At 37.5% G+C, this 24,542-nt stretch overlaps 1 long non-coding RNA gene across 1 annotated transcript; it reads left to right on the top strand.

Annotated features, from left to right (window-relative positions):
* Window positions 1-208: 208 nt before the first annotated feature.
* LOC122898770 lies at window positions 209-23,952 on the top strand. The gene is made up of 3 exons (XR_006383052.1): window positions 209-281; window positions 21,074-21,348; window positions 23,612-23,952. It is a non-coding gene; the product is annotated as an uncharacterized LOC122898770 (long non-coding RNA).
* Window positions 23,953-24,542: the final 590 nt, after the last annotated feature.

Raw genomic sequence — 24,542 nt, 5'->3', positions numbered from 1 at the left:
TAAGAAGATGCTGACAGGCCTTCTGGTGTCCTTCCAAGCTCCACTTCAGAGTTCAACTCCTTTGTCTTGATCTCATCTCTGCTAACCGTCCCCTCCCAAGTGGGCAGGGCAGGGATTGTTCTTTTACGTCTCTCTCTTGCTTGGTAAATCACCTCAGTGTGGATTAATACAACCAATGTTCTTTTCTCTTCATAGAGTGTGTATGTGTGTGAGAGAGTTGAGGAGGAGGGTGCTTTCAGAAATTGGGAGGCTGGATGACTTGTCTTCTACAAACTCCCCAGGTTTGGTCTTGGTCTCCTCCCTTCTCTTGTTCCACTTTCTTTCTGTTTCTGTGTCCGTGCTATGCTCCTCTTCTCACAGGGACTTTCTCTTGAGATTTCTCCTCTGTCGAAGATGTCACTTGTTTCAGTTCCTCTGGGGACTGATAATTCAATTGTGAAGTGAGAGTTCCTTCTTCAGAGTTGTCTGCTAGGTTCTCTGACAAACAATAATGTTCTCTTTAGGTCTGGTTTACTTCCAATGGGGCAGAAGCTTCATAAATCTCTCTCAGCGATGGTATTTGGACTCATGGTTAATGAATACTAAAGTTTTAACAGAGGTTCAGGTACCAGGTGAATGGCAGATTTCCTGCTCATTGTTATGAGTCTTCCATGTTAGTTTCAGGATTGGCTTCCAGAGATTAGGTTTTAAGTTAACATAAGGGTCAAGTCCCACAGACTGGATATAAGTTTAAAATGGACACAGAGTAGGGGAAGACATTCAGCTTTTATTCAAAGCTCATTATAATCTTAGGTTGTTAAGGGCTGATAAAGGTAAGAAACTGGAAAATTGTCATTTCAATCTTTATCAGATCATTTGTCATGATTCTCTCATACTGTTACGATATATATATACTCTCTCCTGTCTTCCAAAGAATGTCAGAATTTGTGGAAGGTCCAGAGATTCTTGTCAGTATCATCATGTATTTACTTCATGGGTTATTTGAGGTTAGAATTAAGTACATGATGAATTTCAGTTCAATTTCTCTACCAAAATATCAAAATGAAAAGATATAAAAGGTATTGGATCACTGAAAAGGAAATGAAATAATAAAATTATTGAATGTTTGTTACATCTGCCAAAGTAGCAAATGAATCAATTCCTGGAAGATTCAAAACTTTACAAAGATATACACTGCAATGTTATCCGGCAGCTAAAGAGTAAATATGTATCAAAACAATTCAATTGAAGCAATATACTAGAGTTACATGAATTACATATAAAATACATCAATGCTATGATAAAAGTCATTTTAGATATAGCATTTATACTATGTTTTTAATGGTTAAAAGATTATTTAATGCTGAGACAGAATGATCATTTGACAACTTCTCAAGTCCTAGTCTGGTATTTTATTTCTAGAACTCTTCCATATTATATTTATATTTTTGGTAAATTTTATTAGTGATTGTTTCAGCACCAGACATTATATCCACATCAGTTGCAATGAAGATATCTATATGTGAATTAAAAAAATAATCTGTTCTGATTAGCAGAATATTTTGGCAAAAATATTTCATATTTATTAAAGAAGATAGCCCTGGTAATTATTAAAAAAAATCAGTGCTAGGTAAATCAGCTTTGTGTTGAGCACCCAGTACATATACAACAGCACAGTACACATTGGGGAGACTATAAAGTTGCATAACAGTTCCTTTTTCTAGGACCACACAGTCTATGATTGGTGTACAAATTGCATACGTGTAAGATACAAATAATCAGTTGTGAAAGATAAATAATAATACAAGATAATATATAATGAGTGGTAAGTGGAAGATGCTGCTAACAAGCATTGTACTAGGAGCAGCAGATGGTTTATTGTGTTGTGAAGATGATAGAACATTTTCTAGAGGAAGGAAATTTTGTGGAAAAATTGGGGAGTGTTTTTTTTTTTAAGGATTTTATTTATTTATTTGACACAGAGAGAGAGAGAGAGAGATCACAAGTAGGCAGAGAGGCAGGAAGAAAGAGAAAGAGAGAGGAGGAAGCAGGCTCCCCACTGAGCAGAGAGCCCGATGTGGGGCTTGATCCCAGGACCCTGAGACCATGACCTGAGCTGAAGACAGAGGCCTAACCCACTGAGTCACCCACGTGCCCAAGTGGGGAGTGTTTTTACTGAGAATGGGTATGCTGATGTACCACAGATCTGCCAACTTAAGGAAAAGAGAGAAGACATTCTAAATATTAAGTAAAAATTTTATTTGCCTACAGAACTTAAATTGTTTAAATGAGGATCCCCCCAAGGCAGGTGACATGAATTTTGTCCCAATCAAGACCTTGACCACTTAGCCCTTTGTAATACAAGATGCTGTTTTAGGCTACTGTAACTAGATAATATGCTGTAAATTACTCTGGGATTTTGAAATTGTCTGGTTGCATTTCTACAGAGCCGCTGTGTTTTCCCTAGGTTGTGTTGACTCAATAATTTATATTCTTATATATACACTTTTTTTTTCCAGATACTTAACTAAGGCTGACATCACTGGTTGAGTATTTCTTTGTAGAATTCTTGAATAGCGCTACCCACACAAATCAAAATTCAGAAGAGTTTACAGAGGAAAGTTAAGTACCCAGAATTTTAGGCATGTTCTATACAAATAATTGACTCTATGTAATATTCACCTAATACGTCTGATTGGTATTTAAAAATTATATTAAAATTTATTTTCTATTTCATTGCAGTTTATCAAACTGTTATAGACTTTAAGGTTTACTGTTTACCCAGTCAGTTTTGCCCAAACCATCTTATTATCAGAACCTTTTCCAGGTAACAACTAACCCTACCATCCAGAAGAAAGGTCTTTTCAGATTGCAAGTTTAAATCTTTCAGTTTTATTTCATACTTCAATAATAGCTGTAAGTTAGCTAAATAGCCCTTGGTAATTTCATCCAAATGAGTAGTCTCCAGGAGAGAGAAAGTATATTTAGCGTCTAGGACTTTGTAAGAAACTATAGAATAATTCTTAAACTGCCCTTCCGAGATACAAAAAATACACAAATGAGACAAAATAATAGAGAGATCTACTTGGAGACAAATACAAGGTGGAAATACTCTTGTAACATGGTGACTATAGGAACATCCATTAAAATGTAGATTGGGAAGTGAACTGCTAGACTTAAATTCAAGGCCTGCTAGTGTGGAGAGAATTATTTACGGAATTTGCTTTCTGACTGATGGAAGGCTTTGTGCACATGGAAAAGAATGGGATCTGGATTCTGACAGACCAGGGCTCAAACCTGATCTCCGTGCTTTAGGAGCTGTATGCCCTGAGCATCTTACTTTGTCTCTCGGAGCCTCTGTGTTTCCGTCTGTAAAATGAAGGTATCACAACTCATCCTCGAAGGAAGTTGTGGGGCTTCCACATCTGTGTAAAGAGAGCAGAGAAATGCTCTATAAATGTCAATGCTCTATTTTCCCTTCCCCACATGGGCAAATGCTCCATCTAACTACTGCATGGTCAATGGTCTACACACTTTGAAAATCCCTAGATAGATTTAAAAATAAAAGAAAGCCAGAGGAAAGATTTTCACAAATCTGTACAGAGAGAAAGCAAAAGAAGTCAGGTGGGGAATGACTTTTATTTCAAAAAGAGCTTGGATGGAAATGAAGGAAACTCAAGGAGGTACCGAAAGAACAGTGGGCTGATTGTTAGAGTAATTAGTGGCAAAACTTCAATGTCAGGTTGTTTTTGGATCCCCACGTTACCACAATAAACCTGTGTGAAGTTTCTCCCTGTGGGTGGCAGCTGGCCAGCTCCGCGTGAAGATATTTATGTGTCCTAGAGACAGGATGTGACACCATCTGGGTTACTTAGGACACAGGGCTTGAGGTGGGCTGATGGACCCTTAATGCCCAGCAAGAGTGATCCTGCCTGTGAGTTAAGAAAGCCCTGGATGTTTTGAGAAGACTGCCAATATAATCCTGGTTAGAGTGTGATTTGAAAAAAAAATCTCTAAAAATACTTCCTCATCTGCTGTCCTGTTCTTGCAAGTTTTGCTGTCAGGAATTTGTTTCTTCCAGTGAAGGTATTATCATTTTCAGATGTTCTCTTTTGAAATGGAAGAATCTGCAAGAGGTTTTAAGGCAACGAATTTTTGTCCTATTCCTTTACTTAGTCCTAGTAGGTGAATCAACTTGAACCCGAGCTTTACTCCTTCCAGGACTGAGGGATGCTGGATATGTCTGGTGAGATGCCCAGGCAGTTCACAGGACTGTTTATACAAGCTGAGCATGTCTGGGTGGAAACTTTATCCTAAAAGCAAAAAGAGCCAGACCCCATGCTTGGCTGAGTCATAAAGTCTTAGACATTGAAGAGGAAAAATGACTTTGAACACGAAATTGTAGAGTTGGTCTTTTGACAGGGAAAGAGAGTAAGTAAAATTAGAAAAATTCCTTTCACCAAGAATATAACTGGTTAAGCTTGAGAAACACCTTGTGAGGATCCCCATCTTTAGAGATTAACCCAAGTAGGAGAGAGGCATTACCCTCTTCGCTCCATAGATCACCTTGAAAGCCCTGGTTGTCTGTGGATCAGTGGCCTTGGCTGGGTGAGACATTCATGGACTTTGTCTGGGGGCTGGAAGTTCTATGTTAAGAGGTGGGAGAACCTTGTGAGATCTGCTCAGGTTGCAGATGGAAAATGTATGTATATGAACAGAGTTTATATCATATGTATAAGAAAAGATAAAACAAAGGCTTAGATTTTTAAATTCAATTGTATTTCTATTCCCTGAGTGGCAGGGAAAGAAAGACTCGGTGAGACCATGATTAAGAATTAAAACAGCGAGCACCTGGGTGGCTCAGTGGGTCAAGCCTCTGCCTTTGGCTCAGGTCATGATCTCAGGGTCCTGGGATCGAGTTCTGCATTGGACTCTCTGCTCAGCAGGGAGCCTGCTTCCCCCTCTCTCTCTGCCTGCCTCTCTGCCTACTTGTGATCTCTGTGTGTCAAAAAAATAAATAAAATCTTTAAAAAAAGGAATTAAAACAGCTGGGGAAAGAGCACCCTCCTTCTCTGTGGATCAGTTTTGGTCAGGGATTGATTTATGAATGGAAAAAAAAACTAGCTCATTAAAGATATAGAAAAAATTCTGAAAGAAAAATCTATTTAGAAACATTTGTTGAAATCTTGTCAGAAAATTTTACCAAAAAGAAAATTTAATAAATGAAAGCTTTTAGTAGTTTCATGTACCTTGAGAGTGACACCTTTGCTCTAAGAATTATTTGACTAATTATATAATGAATGTAAATTTATGCCTTTTTAATTAGACATTTTTAATTTTTGAAAATGAAGTCAGGTTTATACAAAATTGGGCTCAATGTTCTGTAAAGCTTATATTCTCATCATTGGCACTGTCTGTACAGTGGCAGTAATTTGAAGGATGAGGTAAAATTCCTGGCTGGGATTTATGAAGTCAAAACAGGAATTACTTCAAAACGCTCAAGTGCTCAAATGATCTGACAGGGGTAGAAGAAATATTGTAAGTTGTGTTAGTCATTAAGTTATCAGTGTTATTTTAAATAGTTGTGAATAGGACCCTAGGAGATGGATTTGATGGGAAAGAGAAAGAAGGCTGCTAGAAGAAGTAGAAAGGACATGGTGGGAATGTGGACTAGATATGTATGTTTGGGAACTTTGGGCAGCAGGAGATGAGGTGGCTGTGAGGAGTGCCCTGGCGGTGGGGAGCCAGGGAGAGGCGGGTGACAGTGATGGCGCCTTCTTTAATACCCAACTTGGACACACACCTTAGAGACACACTCAGGGTTTCCTAGGAGATTCATGAGGCAACCTTTAAAATAACATCTTGACAGTTAGTGTCCTACTTCTTAGAAACTCAAGCACTTTACCAAACACTGCACATAGCACTCAATTATAATGATGACATTTCCAAGAAACCAATGTAGGTTTCAAGAGTTTAGAAAATTGGTGACTTTAGAGATTCTCTCTCTCTTCCTCAATTCAATGCAACAAACGTTAGTGAGTATTATTATGTGCCAGGCACTGTGCTGACCCCTGGGCATAAGAAGATAAATAATAAATGAACACTTGAAGAATGATTCAGATGGGTAGGCGTGTGGGTAGGGCTTGGGTAGAGACAGTTGTTGGCATGGGGCTTTGTTGAAGAGAAAATATATGACAGATAAGGAAGAGGGGAAGAATATTTCAGATAGGGTCATTGTTTCTTCAGGAAATAGTGGGTAATATGGTAGGACTTAAATACAGGACTTGGAAAGGAATCTAGTGGAAAAGTAAATATAATTTTGGTTTTTATTTACTGAACACTTTCTTGTAAAACTGGGTTAATGTCAGATTGCCATGCCTTCAGTGTTATGCTAAGAGACTTACACTTTTTGATTGGAGGAAGAGAAGAGTGATTCCCTGTGATAGAACTGTGAAGGAGTTTACAAGGCTATAGCCATGTAATCATGTCTATAATCATTGAATACTTGGGGTCAGGCATTGGGCTGACTATGTTAAACATTATCTCATTTATTAGGTCAGAATTTATTATACTCGTATGATGAGATGTGATAAGGGACCTGATTAGATTTTTAGTGATAGGGATAGAAAGGGGCAACAATTTATATAGTGTGAAGAAAGTATTTTGGAACCTTAATAGTTCATGCATTCATTCACTCACTTTTTCATTCAACAAACATTTATTAAAGTACTCTTTGCCAGGCTCTGGGCTACGTGCCAGAAGCCAGCTGTATGTGGTATGAACTTACTATGTGCCAGGAGCTATTCCAAGTGCTGTGTCTTATTATTATCACTACTACAGATGAGAAAATAAAAACATGGAGAAATCAAAAACTTATCCAAGGCCAGAGAGCTACCACTCAGGGCTTGATCCACATTGTCTGGCCCTGGAGTTTCATCCCTTAATCCTCCACACGATGTCCCACAGGTAAATAAGACTTCTGACCTAAAACATGTTATTTTTTAGTTGGGTAGAAGGACATGGAAACAAATAACTAAAATGCTCCAAGAGTATAATTCTAGTACATAAAGTGCCATGTGTTATTTCCAGTTTTGGGCTATTTTGAATAAAACTGCTATAAACATTCATGTTCAGGGTTCTAAGTGCACAAAAGTCTGCTTTTCTGGGTTAAATGCCTGAGTGCAACTCTTCTCAGATGGCATGGTAGCTGTGTTTAGTTTTTGAAGAAACTGGTAAAGTGTTTTCTAGGGCAGTTGTATCATTATACATTCCTAGAGGCAAAGTGTGAATGATCCAGCTTCTCTGCATCGTTGCTGCCTTTGGGGATTGTCACATTTTTTGTTTTAGTCATTGTGATTGGTGTGCGGTGATACATCCTTGCAGGTTTCATTTGCATTTCTCCAATGGTGAATGGTGTTCATTGTCTTTGGATGTGCTTATTTGTCATCTGTAGATCCTCTTTGTTGACATGTCTCTTCATCTTTTGCTTACTTACCAACCAGATTTTTTTCCTGTTGGGTTTTGAGAATTCTTTATATATTCTAATTACTAGATACCAGTCCTTTGTTGGATATGTGGCTTGCAAATATTTTCTTCTGGTCCATAGCTTGAAGTAACAAGATCTTTCATACAGCAAAAGGTTTAATTTTGATAAAGTCTAAACTATCAATTTTTTGTTTGGTACCAAGTCTAAGAACTGTGTCTAGTCCTTGGTTGTGAGGGTTTTCTCATACATGCTCATCTAAAAGTTTTATAGTTTTATGTTTCTTATTTAAGTCCATGACATATTTTGTGTTAATTTTCATATAAGGTAAAGGTTAGGTCAAGTTTCTTTTTTTGTTGTTCTTTTTTCCCCTTTATTTTTATTTTCTTTCACCTATGGATGCCCAATTGCTTCAGTAATTGGTTCTCTATTATGTTTCATTGATCTGTGTGCCTATCCCTCCAACATTACCACACAGTCTTGATTACTTCAGTTATAGTATAAGTCTTGAATGCCGATAGACTGATTGCTCCCACTTTATTATTAATTTATTTATTTAAATATTTATTTATTTATTTGATAGGGAAAGAGAGAGAGAGCACATCTGAGTGGGGGGGAGGGCAAGGGAGGGAAAGAGAAGCAGACTCCCCCCTGAGTGTGGAGCCAGATGGACTTGGGACTCCATCTCCTGACGCAAAGATCATGCCTGAGCTGAAACAAAGAGTCAGATGCTCAACTGACTGAGCCAACCAGCCACCCCTCTACTTCTTTCTTTATTTATCTTTTTAAGGTTTTTATTTTTATTATTTATTTATTTATTTTAAAATTAACATATAATGTATTATTTGTTTCAGGCGTCTAGGTCTGTGATTCACCAGTCTTAAAGAATTCAAAGCACTCACTATAGCACATACTCTTACCAATGTTCATCATTCAGCCACCCCATCCCTCCTACCCACCCTCAGTTTGTTTCCTGAGATTAAGAGTCTCTTATGGTTAGTCTCCCTCTCTGGTGTCATCTTCTTTCATTTTTCCCTCCCTTCCCCTATGACCCTCTGTTATGTTTACAAATTCGTCATACCAGTGAGATCATATGATAATTGTCATTCTCTGATTGACTTTTTCGCTAGCATAATACTCTCTAGTTTCATCCATGTCGTTGCAAATGGCAAAATTTCATTATTTTTTTGATGGCTTCATAGTATTCCATTGTGTGTGTGTGTGTGTATCACATCTTCTTTATCCATTCATCTATTGATGGGCATCTAGGTTCTTTCCATAGTTTGGCTATTGTGGACATTGCTGCTATAAATATTTGGAAGCATGTGACCCTTCAGATCACTACATTTGCATCTTTGGGGTAATTACCCAGTAGTGCAATTGCTGGGTCATAGGAAAGCTCTATTTTCAACTTTTTTGAGGAACCTCCATACTGTTTTCCAGAGTGGCAGCCCCAGCTGCATTCCCACCAACAGTGTAGTTTCTCTGCATCCTCTCCAACATCTGTCCTTTTTTTTTTAATTTTTAATTTTTAATTTTTTTATAAACATATAATATATTTTTATCCCCAGGGGTACTGGTCTGTGAATTGCCAGGTTTAACACACTTCACAGCACTCACCAAAGCACATACCCTCCCCAATGTGCATAACCCCACCCCCCTTCTCCCAACCCCCAACCCCCCAGCAACCCTCAGTTTGTTTTATGAGATTAAGAGTCACTTATGGTTTGTCTCCCTCCCAATCCCATCTTGTTTCATTTATTCTTCTCCTACTCCCTTAAGCCCCCATGTTGCATCACCACTTCCTCATATCAGGGAGATCATATGATAGTTGTCTTTCTCCCCTTGACTTATTTCACTAAGCATGATACGCTCTAGTTCCCTCCACGTTGTTGCAAATGGCAAGATTTCGTTTCTTTTGATGGCTGCATAATATTCCATTGTGTATATATACCACATCTTCTTGATCCATTCATCTGTTGATGGACATCTAGGTTCTTTCCATAGTTTGGCTATTGTGGACATTGCTGCTATAAACATTCGGGTGCCCGTGCCCCTTCGGATCACTACATTTGTATCTTTAGGGTAAATACCCAGTAGTGCAATTGCTGGGTCATAGGGCAGTTCTATTTTCAACACTTTGAGGAACCTCCATGCTGTTTTCCAGAGTGGTTGCACCAGCTTGCATTCCCACCAACAGTGTAGGAGGGTTCCCCTTTCTCCGCATCCTCACCAGCATCTGTCATTTCCTGACTTGTTGATTTTAGCCATTCTGACTGGTGTGAGGTGATATCTCACTGTGGTTTTGATTTGTATTTCCCTGATGCTGAGTGATATGGAGCACATTTTCCTGTGTCTGTTGGCCAACTGGATGGCTTCTTTGCAGAAATGTCTGTTCATGTCCTCTGCCCATTTCTTGATTGGATTATTTGTTCTTTGGGTGTTGAGTTTGCTAAGTTCTTTATAGATTTTGGACACTAGTCCTTTATCTGATATGTCGTTTGCAAATATCTTCTCCCATTCTGTCAATTGTCTTTTGGTTTTCTTCATCTGTCCTTTCTTGACTGGTTTATTTGAGCCATTCGGACTGGTGTGAGGTGGTATCTCACTGTGGTTTTGATTTGTATTTCCCTGATGCTGAGTGATTTTTCATGTGGCTGTTGGCCATCTAGATGGCTTCTTTGCAGAAATGTCTGTTCATGTCTTCTGCCCATTTTTTGATTGGATTGTTTGTTCTTTGGATGTTGAGTTTGATAAGCTCTTTATAGATTTTGGATACTAGCCCCTTATCTGATATGTCATTTGCAAATATTTTCTCCCATTCTGTCAGTTGTCTTTTGGTTTTGTTGACTGTTTCCTTTGCTATGCAAAAGCTTTTGATCTTGATGAAGTCCCAATAGTTCATTTTTTAAAAAAATTATTTATTTATTTATTTGACAGACAGAGTTCACAAGCAGGCAGAGAGGCAGGCAGAGAGAGAGAGAGGAAGGGAAGCAGGCTCCCCGCTGAGCAGAGAGCCCGATGTAGGGCTTGATCCCAGGACCCTGGGATCACAACCCGAGCTGAAGGCAGAGGCCTCAACCCACTGAGCCACCTAGGCACCCCCCAATAGTTCATTTTTGCCTTGCTTCCCTTACCTTTGGCAATACACACACACACACACACACAAATAAGGGTAAACATGATGAAGGGATGGAATATGAGTGTAAAGATGAAAATTAAAAAGATTTTTAAAAAGAATTGATAAGAAGTTGGTGGAAAAAAGTGAAAAAAAAAAAAGGAGGAAATGTGATCAGGCTGGAGCCTAAAACAAAGCCATATGCTAGATTGAGGATATATTTCGGTCTGTTAGAAGAAACTGTATCCCAAAATTTTAAAGAAATAAAAACTTGTATGAATACAAAAAAATTAGGTAAAATACAATGAAGGAATAGCATATGACTATAAAAATGAGAATTAAAAAAGATTTTCAAAAATTCATAAGATAAAGTAGTTATAATAGGTTAAAATGGGAAAGAGGACAAATTAAAAAAGTAGAAAAAGAAAATTAAAAATAATTTAACTTTGAAAGACTAAAGAATCATGGGGAAAAACCCATGAATCCTATGTGCTGTAGTCCCCTAGCATTGCTATTTTGCAGTTCTCTTTGATCAGTAAACTTGGTCTTGGCTGGATGTTTTTCCTGATCTTCTGGGGAAGGGGCGTTTTGCAGTGATTCTCAAGTGTCTTTGCCTGAGGTGGAATTGCACCACCCTTGTCAGGGGCCAGGCTGAGTAATCTGCTCAGTTTTGCTCGTTCCCTGAGTGCTTTCCATAGAGCTTTGAAGGGCAGGAATGAAAATGGTGGCCTCTTAGTCTCTGGCCCAGAGGAGCTGAGAACTTGGGACCTCACTCCTCAGTGCACCGTCAGAGAAAAGCAGCCAATCCCTCCTGTCTCCCTGGTCTCCAGTTGCACTCCCATCACACCCAGCCTGTGACTGAGCATTTCTATCTCTGGCGCACAGTCTGTTTGGAGTCTCTAAACCCAGCAGATTTCTGTTGCACACTCCCGCGCCACTCTTCCTGGTGGAGGAAGGAGAGAGTCTCCCTAGATCTGCCACTTGTGGGGTCCCTGCTTAATGAGAAGTGGCTTGGATCATGGTTTATGGCAGCCCTGAGGTGAGAGGCCACTCCTCAGCTCCATCTCTGTAGCCGGCTTCCCCGCTCTGATACTTGGGAGCTCTGCCATACTCAGGCACCCCCAGTCTTTCTGTGACCCGAAGGGTTCTGAGGGCACACTGACCCAGTGAGGGCTGAATCCCTCGCTTAGCCACTGGAGTGATGTCCCTCCATGGACTAGACTTCTAAAAGTTCCAATTTTGTGCTCCACTGCTCTCTCACTTGGTGGTAAGTGGCTGACGGAGGCTCCCTCCCCTTGCAGTCTATCTTTCCAAATATCAGCTTGGAGTCACTTCTCCACATGTCCTACCTTCCAGAAAGTGGTAGCTTTTCTGTTCATAGAATTGTTGCTATTCTTTTCGATTTCTTGTTGAGTTTGTAGGTGTTCAGAATGGTTTGATAACTATCTAGTTGAATTCCTGGGACTGGGTTAAATTTAGGTTTCCTACTCCTCTGCCATCTTTCTCCACCCACCTCCTCCGTATTTATTTTTTATAAGTTGTTTTAACTATTCCAGTTCCTTTGTCTTTCCATATAAATTTTAGAACAGTCTTGTCTATATCTATAAGACATCTTACTGAATTTTGATGAGAATTGTATTAAATCTTGTATATAGATTTGGGGAGAAGTAACAGCATTTTGTGCCTACTGTTTCAATCTGTGAATATGTTACATCTCTTAATTTGGTAGATCTTCTTTGATCTATTTCATAAGTGTTTTTTACTTCTCAACATATAAGTCCTGTCCTTGTTTTGGTAGATTTACACCTGGTATTTTTTTTTTTTTTTTTGAGCAATTGTAAATGGTATTGCATTTTCAATTTCAGCATTTATTTGTTCATTGAGAATATATAGAAATATAATTGATTTTTGTATGTTAATGTCCTGTGCCCTTGCTGAATTCATTTATTAGGTTGGGAAGTACTATAGGTTCTTTTGTAGATTCCTTAGGACTTTCTACATAAACAATCATGTCATCTGAAAATAGAATCTGATTCATTTTTTCCTCTCCAATCTCTTTGCCTTTCCCCTCCCTTTCTTTCCTTATCCTTATTTACTAGCTAGAACTTCGAGAACGATAGTGGAGAGAGGGGGTATCACTGCCTTATTTCTGGTCTGGGTGGTGGGGATAGATGTGTGTACAGTCAGTCTTTTGTCATTATCTGTAGTTTTTGGTAAATTTTAATAATCAAACTGAGGGAGTTCCACTCCATGTCTAGTTTTCTGAGAGTTTTTAAAAACTATGAATGAATAAAGATTATTTTCTAATGCTTTTTCTACACCAATTGATATAACAAAATGTTTTCTCTTCTTTAGCCTGTTAACATGATGGGTTATATTGATTGATTTTTAAATATCAAACCAGCCAGAATAAACCTCACTTTGTCATAGTGTATAATTCCTTTTGTATTTTATTGAATTCTATTGGGTAATATTTTATTATGGATTTGTGTATCTATGCTCAAGAAGAATGTTGATGTGTAGTTTTCATTTTTCTAATTTCTTTGTCAGATAATATTAACTTTACCAAAGTGCTAGCTTTCCCCTATTCTGTTATTTGGGAGACATTGTGCAGAATTTGTATTTGTTTTTTAAAGTTTGGTAGAATTCTCCAATGAAATCACCTCTATTTCAAGATTTCTTATTTGGTAGGTTTTAATTGGTGAATTCAATTTCCTTAGTTAGAGGTATATTCAAATTGTCTATTTCATATTAGTTTAATTGTGGTAGCTTGAGAAATTGGCTCATTTCTCCTACTTTGTCAAACTTATGTATGTAGGATTATTCAGTTTCCCCCATTTTCCTTTTGGTGTCTGCAGGGTCTGTAGTAAGATCCTCCATATCATTACTGGTATTGGTAATTCATATCTTTTCTCTGTACTTTATCAGTGAGACTTGCTAGCAGCTTGTCAATTTTATTGATCTTTGGAAAAACAGCTCTTTACTTCATTGATTTTGTTCCCTCTGTTTTCCTGTTTTTAAGTTCAATGATTTCTGCTCTTTATTTTTTCTTTCCTTTTGCTTACTTTGAGTTCAGTTTGCTCTTCTGTTCTTCTTTTTCTAGATTCTTGAAATGGGAGATTAGATTATTGATGTGAAACTTCTTATTTTCTAACATATGCCTTTCATACTATAAAGGTCCCACTCAGCCCTCTTTTAGCTACAACCCACAAATTTTGATATGTTTCTTTTCTCATTTAGTTCAGTGAAATTTTCTTTTAGTTGAAGATTTCCTCTTTCATCTATGTATTATTGTGTTGTTTAGTTTCCAATTTTGTATATTTTCCTGTTATGTTTCTCTTATAGATTTCTAATTTGATGTGGTTGGAATATGTACTCTGGATAACTTCAATTTTTAAAAATTTGTTGAGATTTTTTTTTTGATGTTTCTTTTTTTTTTCCAATTTATTTATTTTCAGAAAAACAGTATTCATTATTTTTTCACCACACCCAGTGCTCCATGCAAGCTGTGCCCTCTATAATACCCACCACCTGGTATCCCAACCTCCCACCCACCCCTGCCACTTCAAACCCCTCAGATTGTTTTTCAGAGTCCATAGTCTCTCATGGTTCATCTCCCCTTCCAATTTACCCAAAAGCACATACCCTCCCCAATGTCCATAACCCTACCCCCCTTCTCCCAACCCCCCTCCCCCCAGCAACCCACAGTTTGTTTCGTGAGATTAAGAGTCACTTATGGTTTGTCTCCCTCCCTATCCCATCTTGTTTCATTTATTCTTCTCCTACCCACTTAAGTTTGATGTTTCTCATACCAACACTCATAATGTTGTGTTCCTTGTACCCACCAACCGCAAAAAAAACCAAACAATTTCCAGCTTTCTAGACATCAACTGGGTATCTTATAATTTAACTTAGTTCTGCCACTAACTAGTCATAGGCTTAAGGACTCAGTTCCATAAGACTGTCCTTGCTTCAGACACTAGTTGCAAGTAATGGGTCTCCAAGGTTTCGTTCAACCTGGCTACAAAGTTGAGGTTTGCCACAAACCTCCCTCAAATTTGATAATTTGCTGAAACAGCATGAAAACTCAGGAAAACATTTACTTATGCTTATTAGTTTATTATATGCAAATCAATAGCCAGATGAAGAGGCATAAACAGCAATGTCCAGAAGGATCCTGAGCAGAGACTATTCTGTCTCCAGGAAGTTGAGGTGTACCAGCTTTTTGGCATATAGATGTTTTCAGCAACCTAGAAACTTCCTGTATCCTGCATTTAGGAATTTTTGTGGAAACTACATCATGTAGGCATGATTAAGTACTAACTCAGTCTCTAGACCTTCGTCCCTCTCTAAAGAATGTGGGTGGGGCTGAAAGTTTCAAATTCTTTTTTTCTCCTAAAGGATGTATTATTATTATTATTATTATTTGAGAGACAGAGGGAGGGAGAGAGCGAGTGAGCATGCGAGTGAATGGGGGGAGGGACAGAGGGAAAAGGAGATAGACAGAATCTCAGGAAGGCTCCTCACTGAGTGAAGAGCTTGATGCAGGGCCCAATGTGGGCTCATCCCACAACCCCAAAATTATGACCTGAGCAGAAATCAAGATTTGGCTGCTCAAATGACTGAACCACCCAGGGGCCCCAGAAATTTCCAAGCTCCTAATCATGGCTTGGTCTTCTGATTATCAGCTCCCATCCTAAAACTATCCAGGAGCCCATTAAGAGTTGACTCATTTGAACAATAGAAATGAAGGGGAAATCAAGACATTCTCAGATAAAGGAAAACTGAGAGAATTATTTGTCATTAATAGACTTACTCTAAAAAAATGCATCTCCTTTTTTTTTTTTTTAATCACCCAGGAAATTCCAAAAGATTTAGGAGCTCTGTGTCAGGAACTGAAGTAAAAACTGAAGTATTAGGAAAAAATGATGCTCCTAACATCCATATCTCTTAGGAAATTACAAGGTTTTTAGGAGCTCTGTGACAGGAACAAGGGGCAGAGACTAAATATGTATTTCCTGTAATATCACACTTGCTTATATGGTGTTATCTGAAGTTGATATGCTGATAATGAAGGTTATAGATATGAGGTAAGGAGGGAAAAAGAAAATGACGATAGTTTGGGTTAAGCACCATAGAATACATTAAAAAGGGAAAAATAAAAGAAAGCTGGGTACCCGCTTATGGTTCCAAATCAATTTTTGGTTACAAAAATCTGTAGAGTTTATCCGATTGTGCTCCCTCACACTCACCCCACCCCACCCACAATTTCTTACCTTCAGAGAGGCAAGGACAAAATCCAGATTCACATAGCTCATGAATGGTGAAAGTTTACTCAAACTTAGATCTGTCTCCAAAGTTTATTCTAAAGCCTATATAGGTTAAGGAACTGAGAGTTTGGTATTAATTACATGGCTCCCTTAGAGGTGAACATGGCAGAATTTAAGAATAAGGGGCACCTGCGTGGCTCAGTGGGTTAAAGCCTCTGCCTTCAGCTAAGGTCATGATCCCAGGGTCCTGGGATCCAGCCCCACATCGGGCTCTCTGCTCAGTGGTGAGCCTGCTTCCTCCTCTTACTCTGCCTGCCTCTCTGCCTACTTGTGATCTCTCTCTGTAAATAAATAAAGAAAATCTTTAAAAAAAAAAGAAGAAAAAAACGATGTTGGTATAGATGTGAGCTTTAGGGAAGATGGAGAAGAAGAAAAAAAGTCAGAGGATATTTTTGCTAATCTGTATTGCCATTTGCTGTTTTTTCTGTGCCAAGGGTTTATTTTCTTTATAAAGAAAAGAATACCTACATTATTTTTTGTTAGGATTTTTTTAAGGATAATGCAGGAAAAAACTGTAAAGCATTTAAGGTAGTGTACAAATACTCTTATATGTTCAAATTTAATACTACTTAATATCCTGAACATAATTGCTATAAGTTTTCTGTTCAAAGAAAGGAAGTCAAATTAGAAACATAGCAAATGAGTATTTTCTAATAATTTGAACTCCTTAAAGTGGAACTGGAAAAAAATACTCACATTCACTTTTGTATGCATTAAACCCCTGGAAGAATAAACAGGACATTTTATAATATTGGTTCTTCGTTGCAGGGTGGGGTACAGTGGGGCTGCTGGTCTAGCTTAGCTTTGTTGTTGAACTGGGCAGATGGGTTGGAGGGAGACTTTTGCTTGTACTATTTTATAGTTTAAAAAATCTGATCCCTGTGAATATATTGATTATCTAATTTTATAAAAGAACAAAAAAGGTAGAATTGGCAATCTTAAGAATTTACCTATACCTTTTTACAGGAGTGTTTGGGTTGAGGGTGCCTGCCCATTAAGGGAAGTTGTAGAGAGCTATTCCTTCCATGAGTGAGAAGCAGAATTTGATGGCCTCTATTGTTCTTGTGGTGTGATTCCTGAAATATGAGTGGATTCTCTATTCTCCCAGGCTTTATACATGAAATATACACTAAGCACATGCTATAGGGAGTTTGTTTATGTAGTGAAATCCAACAAATACTGCTTCTAATTGCATGCTTTGTCTACTTTTTATGTTGTCTAGATCACCTTTGTCAACGAAGAGGGCTTTGCATTAAAGGAGAGATTCTGCTACACCTAAAATCACAGAACTAACATTGAAAACATTGTCCTGTCAATACCTAAGTGCCCATGTAGTCCCTTGATTGATGGGAGCAGAATGACCTATTGACCCACATTGGCATTATCCAAGGGTCAACATTATCAGTCAGTTCTCCTTTTATAAAGGAGACAGGGTGCCCAATATCCTTATTTATGTGTAGAAAGAATCTGCACTGGGCTCCTTATCTTTCTTAGTTTGACTTTTGTTCTGACTTGTGAACCCTGTTTTGGATTCTAGTGTTGTTGACCTCTCATCTGCTGGCCCTGGCATGAACTATGCTCTGTGGCTAGGTTTAAATATTTGCTTTGTCTCTGTTTAGAATTATATTTTCTTTCCTCTTCAATCTCTGATGGGCCTTGAAAATTTTTTTTCAACTTTCCAAAGAGAACCCTTTTTGAAATCACTGTTATCATGGAGTTGCCTCTATAATTATTTTGGCATTAAATTTCATTCTCTGTACAACAATAGAATTACCACATGATGTAAAGGGGCCCCTTGTTATTGTCATCTGGTCAACCCAGTATTGTTGTGGAATTTTGTGACCTTTTACAATGTGTCATAATTGTAACGAAATTTTATTTGTGTGTTATTTTATTGAGCACAGTTCATCAAGGTTGATAAAATAAAGTACAAATATGCAGAAGCACTGTGGATTTCCTTTCCTCAAATCAATTTTCCTTTCTCTCAGTTAAGTCTGGAAAATGAATATTACTAATACGAAACTGTAAAAAATTTACATATTGACGTCATCTGACTAGTGAGTGGGTAGTAAAAGACTCACCTTTTAGAAGCAAATGGATCCTTTCAGGTAACTTCAGCACCAAACAGTATGTCAGAGATGTTCCCTCTTACGTGAGTTAGGCAATTTATGATCAGATTTCCCTCAACTTCAAAAGTTGCAAGTACTGCTAGATAACTGTCCGATCAAGCTCATTTCATGCAATATTGAATAGAATCCAAATTAGCCTTCAGTCAGTTGGCTTCCACAGGAGACACCTTTCTATAATGACTCAGAATTGAGAAATTTTTATCAGCCACTCTAAAGAGAGGAATGTTGTGAAATAGGAACACATTTTAATATTAAGAGTCTGCTTTTACAACTACAGATTTCCCCAGGGACAGCCTTTTTATTCCCAATTGATTACTTGGTGCTACATCACTAGGCAAAAATTCCCCAGAGTTCAGTGACCTCTTGGTCACATTTAGTTTGATAAGAATATTTAACTGAGGAGTGTACCAAATATTTGTCATGCCTTGTTCCTTAAAACTTAGGTTATATTTGAAAGTTTACCTAAAATAATTGTAAGATACTTTTTGCTTTGGATTTTTGTAGGCTCGTAAGCATCAGATTTATAAGCACTAAAACAGAAAAATATATAAAAAATAAATACATTAAAACATTTTTATCACTAAAAAGGTAAGACATTAATATAATTGTCATATACCTCAATACCTATTTATTTCAGTTAAAATAAGTAAGGAGAATAACTTTCACAGTTGACTTCTGATTTTAGAGAAACAATAGGCTAGTCATAAAAATTTTAGGCCTTGACTGACAATTCTACCATTTTATTTTAGCATTCACTGTTGCAAAAAGTACTGCTGAAACTACCTGATTTTAACTGTTTTGAAAGGCACTTTCTCAGAAATACTTTCTGCCCCATTAGCTCTCTGTTCTTTTGGGATTTCAGTTAAAAGTAGTTAAGACTTTCTCACTATAATATCTCCTATATTACTTACCATCTTTTCTGTATTTTCTTTACTTTTATCTCTCCATGCTTCATTTTGATGATTTTATTCATATTTTGCTTTTAGTTCACTATTTCTGTCCTCAGCTGTGCATAATTTAATTTTAGAGTCATCCATTGAGTTTCTAATATCAGTTGTATTCTTCATGTCCAGAATTTCCATTTGATTTTATTTTATAGTCTATATTTTTGTCAAAATTCTTCATATTTTTTGTCTTTTTTGACATATTAATAAAGGCTTAAAGTCCGTGTATCAATTTTCATCATCTGAATTTCCCAAATCTGTTTTCTCTTATTTCTTTTGGTTTTTAATTACATTGTCTTGTTACTTTTGATGTGCTGAACAATGTATTATGAAAACTATAAAATTAGGGCGCCTGGGTGTCTCAGTGGGTTAAGCCGCTGCCTTCGGCTCGGGCCATGATCTCAGGGTCCTGGGATCGAGTCCCGCATGGGGCTCTCTGCTCAGCGGGGAGCCTGCTTCCTCTTCTCTCTCTCTGCCTGCCTCTCTGCCTACTTGTGATCTCTCTCTATCAAATAAATAAATAAAATCTTTAAAAAAAAAAAAGAAAACTATAAAATTAATTTGAAGCATATGAGAGTGCTATCCCTGGCCTTACTAACTGTATTTTTTTTCTTGTCAAGAGTGTAGAAGCATTAGCCATCCCAGAACAACTCATTCTAATTATAGAAATTAATATGATATGAAGTTGTGTTTTAGTCCCTGCAAAGGTTGAACTATTTCTGGTTTATCCTTCTTCCTAGACTCAACCCTTTGGGATTATAACCCAAAGTATAGAGTGTTTCACCAGAGAAAGTTTGTTCCCCTATCATATAAAGTTTTCAGAATGTCAGTTCAGCATCTCAGTGTCTTTCCTAAAAGAAGCAGAAGTCTTCAGAAAAAGTGGCCTTGAATGCAGGGGTTTCTTCTCTGGGTTCCTTTCTCTTCCATGATCAGTTTGTATTTATAGACAATGTTGATGAACTAAAAATCAAATTGTATCTTCTTAAGCCTTAGTCATATTATTCCGTATCCCCCCTCCTCAAGAAACTTATGATGAAACCTTAAAAATCCATTTTGGGTCTGTGTCATTCTTTGACCACATAATTACCTTGCCTCAGCAGATGTACAGGAATCTATACATGGACCCTTTCTTGATTTTATTGACATTTATCAGAATAAATACTTGAAGGAAGTTTCTGCCAAGGGATAGGAATATTTTAAAAAATTTGTGAGAGAAGAAAGTTTGGTTTTATTGATTCTTATTTATTCAGTCTACATAATTGGTGGCATTAATAATTTGATTGTCAATTTGTCTTGTTTTGGATAAACTAACGTAGGTCACAGAAGTGGACATATTGGGTAAACTTTTGACTTTTTGACATGAAGAAAAAATAACAAAGTGCTAAAAAGAGGCTAGATAGAGATTCGTAGACTCTGGATTCAAGACCTTGCTTGGTTACTCATTATTTATGTGGCCTTGGGAAAATCACTTACTCTCTTCAGTTTTCTCATTTATAAAATATAAAGAATAAACTTGAGTCAAAATATTTCCTAACAGTATAATCCTTTTTTTCCCAAGGGAAAAATATTTACATAGAAATTCAAAATTAGAAAAACAAACAAACCCAAAAAACCACAGCTAAATTGGATGCGACATTGTGTTTAGTGTGTGTGTGTGTGTGTGTGTGTGTGTTCTGGGTTACAGCAGGTGCAGATTTGCCCTGCCTTTGCCTTTGGGGTGGTTCCAGGATTCTGTGTAGTAGATAGTCAGGATGTCTCTTCTAGGTCTTCAGAACACAAGTCTAAGAGTGATGTTACATTCATTGCAGGACATTGGTGAGAACAGAGATTGAAGGTTATTTGAAGGTCAGAGCATTCCTTGAAAGGAAATATTTCCAAGTGATTTCTGCTGATGCTCTTTTCATGAACCTGTTACTATTTCTGGCAACAACTCAGCAATGAGGTTGGAAGTGGCTGCCATAGAACTTGAAAAGAGAGAAGAGATTCACACTGAGGATCAATAGGAAGGGGATAAGGATTCAGTGAAGGATATTTTCCAAGATGACTTTTCCAGAGAGTAATTTAAAGTGTTTTCCTTTCTTTTAATTCAGGACCAATATTCCTAAAGACATGAGGCTGGTGATGTATTTCTAGAAGAAGCATCGTAAGCAAGTCATTGTTTTTGCCTGCTTGACCTTGACCATCCTGATGCCAGCAATTACCCTGTTTACTGCTATCTAAAAAGAAAAATGCTGCGTGGAAGGTCTTGTCTACTGTTATTTGAACATTTGGAGAAGTCATGGAAGAAAAATAAAAGTTGATTAATGTGATCAGTAGAGAGCAAATGGAGAGAGCTTCAATAGCAAATTTTTTTCTTAACATACAGGTAGTTTTGACCTAAGTCTGTTTGTTAGGCTATGTTGAATTAGTGGGTGGGCAAACAACAACAAAAGATGGTAAGTACTGTGGTTGCAACTAAAGAGGATGGTACCAAGCCTGCTGGTGGTGACAGATTTCTTTGACCTGGGTAGATTTCAGAAGATTGAAATACAGGATGACTGGTTTCTCTCAAGCAAGCTTTTTCTAGACTATCTGAAATAGATTGATTGAGTGTTGCTGAATGTTTAATAATCTCAGTGATCTAGAAACGGAAAAAAAACTTATAAATTTTTGACATCTAAATACTGGGTCAGAACTAGATAGACGTGGAAAAAAGGGTATAGCTTGTTGTATACTCTCCTCTTTTGTCTTATGTTAAGGAAATAAACTATATGTTTGAAGTGGGTCCAGCTATGGTCTGTAAACATACACAAAATTTTATAGCTTTTCAGCAGGTTAAGAGGGATTTCTTTAATACATCTATCCATCTATCTATCTATCCATCTATCTAATCACCTACCTATTTCCCCACAAGTCTATCAGAACTGGAAACTGGAAGAATGTGTAGTTTTTCTTTATAACTTTCTTGAACAGGTGATGCTAATACTGCAAAGTATCTCCTTCCTAGCAGACTATGACCTCATTGTGACCTGGCACTCAATTTATTGAAACACCTTGATCATTATTTTTAAAGCCTTTTAGGGAAAGAAAAGTGAAGATATAAAACTGGTTTTGTCTTTGTTTTTGCCTTTAAAAAAAAAAAAGATTTATTTGTATTCAGGGAAGGGGAAAAGGGAGAGGGAGAGAGAATCTCAGACAGACTCCCTACTGAGCATGGAGCCAGACGCAGGGCTCAGTGTCATGATCCCAAGATCATGACCTGAGCTGAAAGTAAGAGTCAGGTGTTTAACTGACTGAGCCACCCACGTGCCCCTGTTTTTGTTTTTTGTAAGGAGGATAACTTTCTCTTTTGGTAACCTAATAGGGAATTTAACTTCCGCGTATATTCCAAGCTTAATTCTTTCTTTCTGCAATAGAACTCACCTACAGTGTCCCTGTGGTTGGGATTTTAAACCTGCTATCATGAGCATAGCAATTTATCTCCGTGGCTGGATGGGGCTTAGGAAAAGAGGCACATAGAGGGGATTTGACAAATTTAAAATTGGCTTTTAGTTTGTATGTTGAAAGAATTCTAAGAGCAAGAAATTATGCCTTGAAAAGAGTTAGGAAATAACTGTTCAAAGCTTTTTACCAGTATATTTTTCACAACTATCTGTAATTTTGAAAGATGACTACAGTCGAGTGGCCTTTTTGTAGACTGGAGAATTGAAATAGTCCAGCCCCTTTGTTTAATAGATCACCAAGCTCATTAGTATGTTGAGGAATGACAAAATTATCCCATGCCCAAAAGTAATTAGGGACTGAAGTGATTTTTGTAGTGAAGCCCAAATTAAAATTTAGCTATAATTTTCATGAAATTCATTGGTTAATGTAGTATTGTCCCTTTCATTGCTGAAGCCAGTAAGCTGTAAGAATATGATAATGCAATATTGGGAAGGAATTCTGATTCTATTCACTTCTTTTTTGGCTGCCCAATGATTCTGTAAGAGAAGATAATATAAGTGGATACCTCATTTTATGCAATTAGAAAAATACTTGATAATATACTTCAAAAATATTAAATACATTTTAAATGCACTTTGGAAAATATTTATGTATAAGACTCTGTTAATCTTTTGTAAATTAAATATTTCAGACTCATGTTTACTATATTTGTAAGTTTAAGTCTTTTCTATTTCTTAAACTTAAATTTGGACATATCTGCCTCTTGAAGTGAGGGTAGATGGGAAGGAAATATTAGGTAAAAGAAAGATAAGAAGATGGCTAAAGGGGGAAGAAAGTAAAACTCTATCTGGAGGCAGAATTCTTCATTGTAGATGTTTGGGGAAAAGGAAAAGCAGAACTCACAATGCAGCTGATGAAGGTGAGCAATCTTTAAGGGATGGCATAGAAAGAGAGCAAACAACACCCTTAAGACAAAACATTTTCTGTTGTGTACTAGGGAGAGTGAGATTACTGTGTCTCTCTGGTGAGTCAGGTTTATCAGTGACTATCCTTGTAGGTGTAAGCAAAACAAGCCCACTTGTAATACACAATTAACATCTCCCTTCTACTGCCACAACCAGTCATGAATGATGGCAATTTTGAGTAACATTGTTTATCTTGAAAGAGCTCACAACACTTCATAGACACTTTCTCTCTTTCTTTAGATCTCTCATGCTTCCAGACAAGCCCACACTCCATCTCCACCTCCTCAGCTCACAAGGAAGTTGTTGACTGACAGACTCAGTGTATGAAGCTGCCCAGCCCTGCCAAATGCTGGATTTGGAGCTAGCAGGAGGTACTTTTGGGTGTTCTGTTGGGATCTCCCTAATCATTTTTTCATAGCTTCTCTGAATTTGCTCTTGCCATCTGCCCAGGTCTATGGTAAAATGCACACTTGGAAAGGTTGCAGTCAACTCTACTTTTAAGATCAGCGAGCATGTGATATGCTTCCCCATCCTCATTTGCCCCCTTCCTGCTCTCATTGCCTCCCTGGAAGGCGGTGAGAATGTCTACTTCACTGGAAGAAATCTTAAAGCCCAGAGAGTATTTGCTGCATCTTCTGATCATTCAATAACTGTCAAAGAAGAACTGGAGTTTCCTCTGTCCTCCTCACAACTCCTAAATGTGGAATCACTTCTCCTTATCGATGATCAACTTTCAGTAAAGAGCAGATACTATTTTTTTGAAGAGGCTAAGAAAGCATGAAATACTGACATGAACAAAGTTCCAAAGACTAATTAGTTGAGTTATAACCCAGCCCTTGCTGGCTGATTGGCTTTGTCCTATAGTTGCCTAATGAATAAAGTAAGACGATGAAGTCTAGCTTGTGGGGGAAGGGAGAGCATTGCAAGAATGATGAATAGTGGAAGTGTTCTGTAGGCCACAGAGATTCACAAAATTGTTATGGTTACTTGGATTTTTTATTTTAAGGATGCATGCTTTCATAAAAATCCAGAAAATTTAGCAATTTCTGGTAAAATTAGATGGCGGGAAAGTTGAGCACTTTATACCATTTGTCTTTGGAGCAGGCAAAGGCAGAAGGAAAATGGAAAAAAATTCTGATTCACCCTACTATGTCTTTTAGGTGATTGCAGG

Source organism: Neovison vison, chromosome 2, assembly GCF_020171115.1.
Source record: "Neovison vison isolate M4711 chromosome 2, ASM_NN_V1, whole genome shotgun sequence".
NCBI lineage: Eukaryota > Metazoa > Chordata > Mammalia > Carnivora > Mustelidae > Neogale > Neogale vison.
The sequence above is the reverse complement of the archived record's forward strand: the minus strand, read 5'-3'. Positions and strand labels throughout refer to the sequence as shown.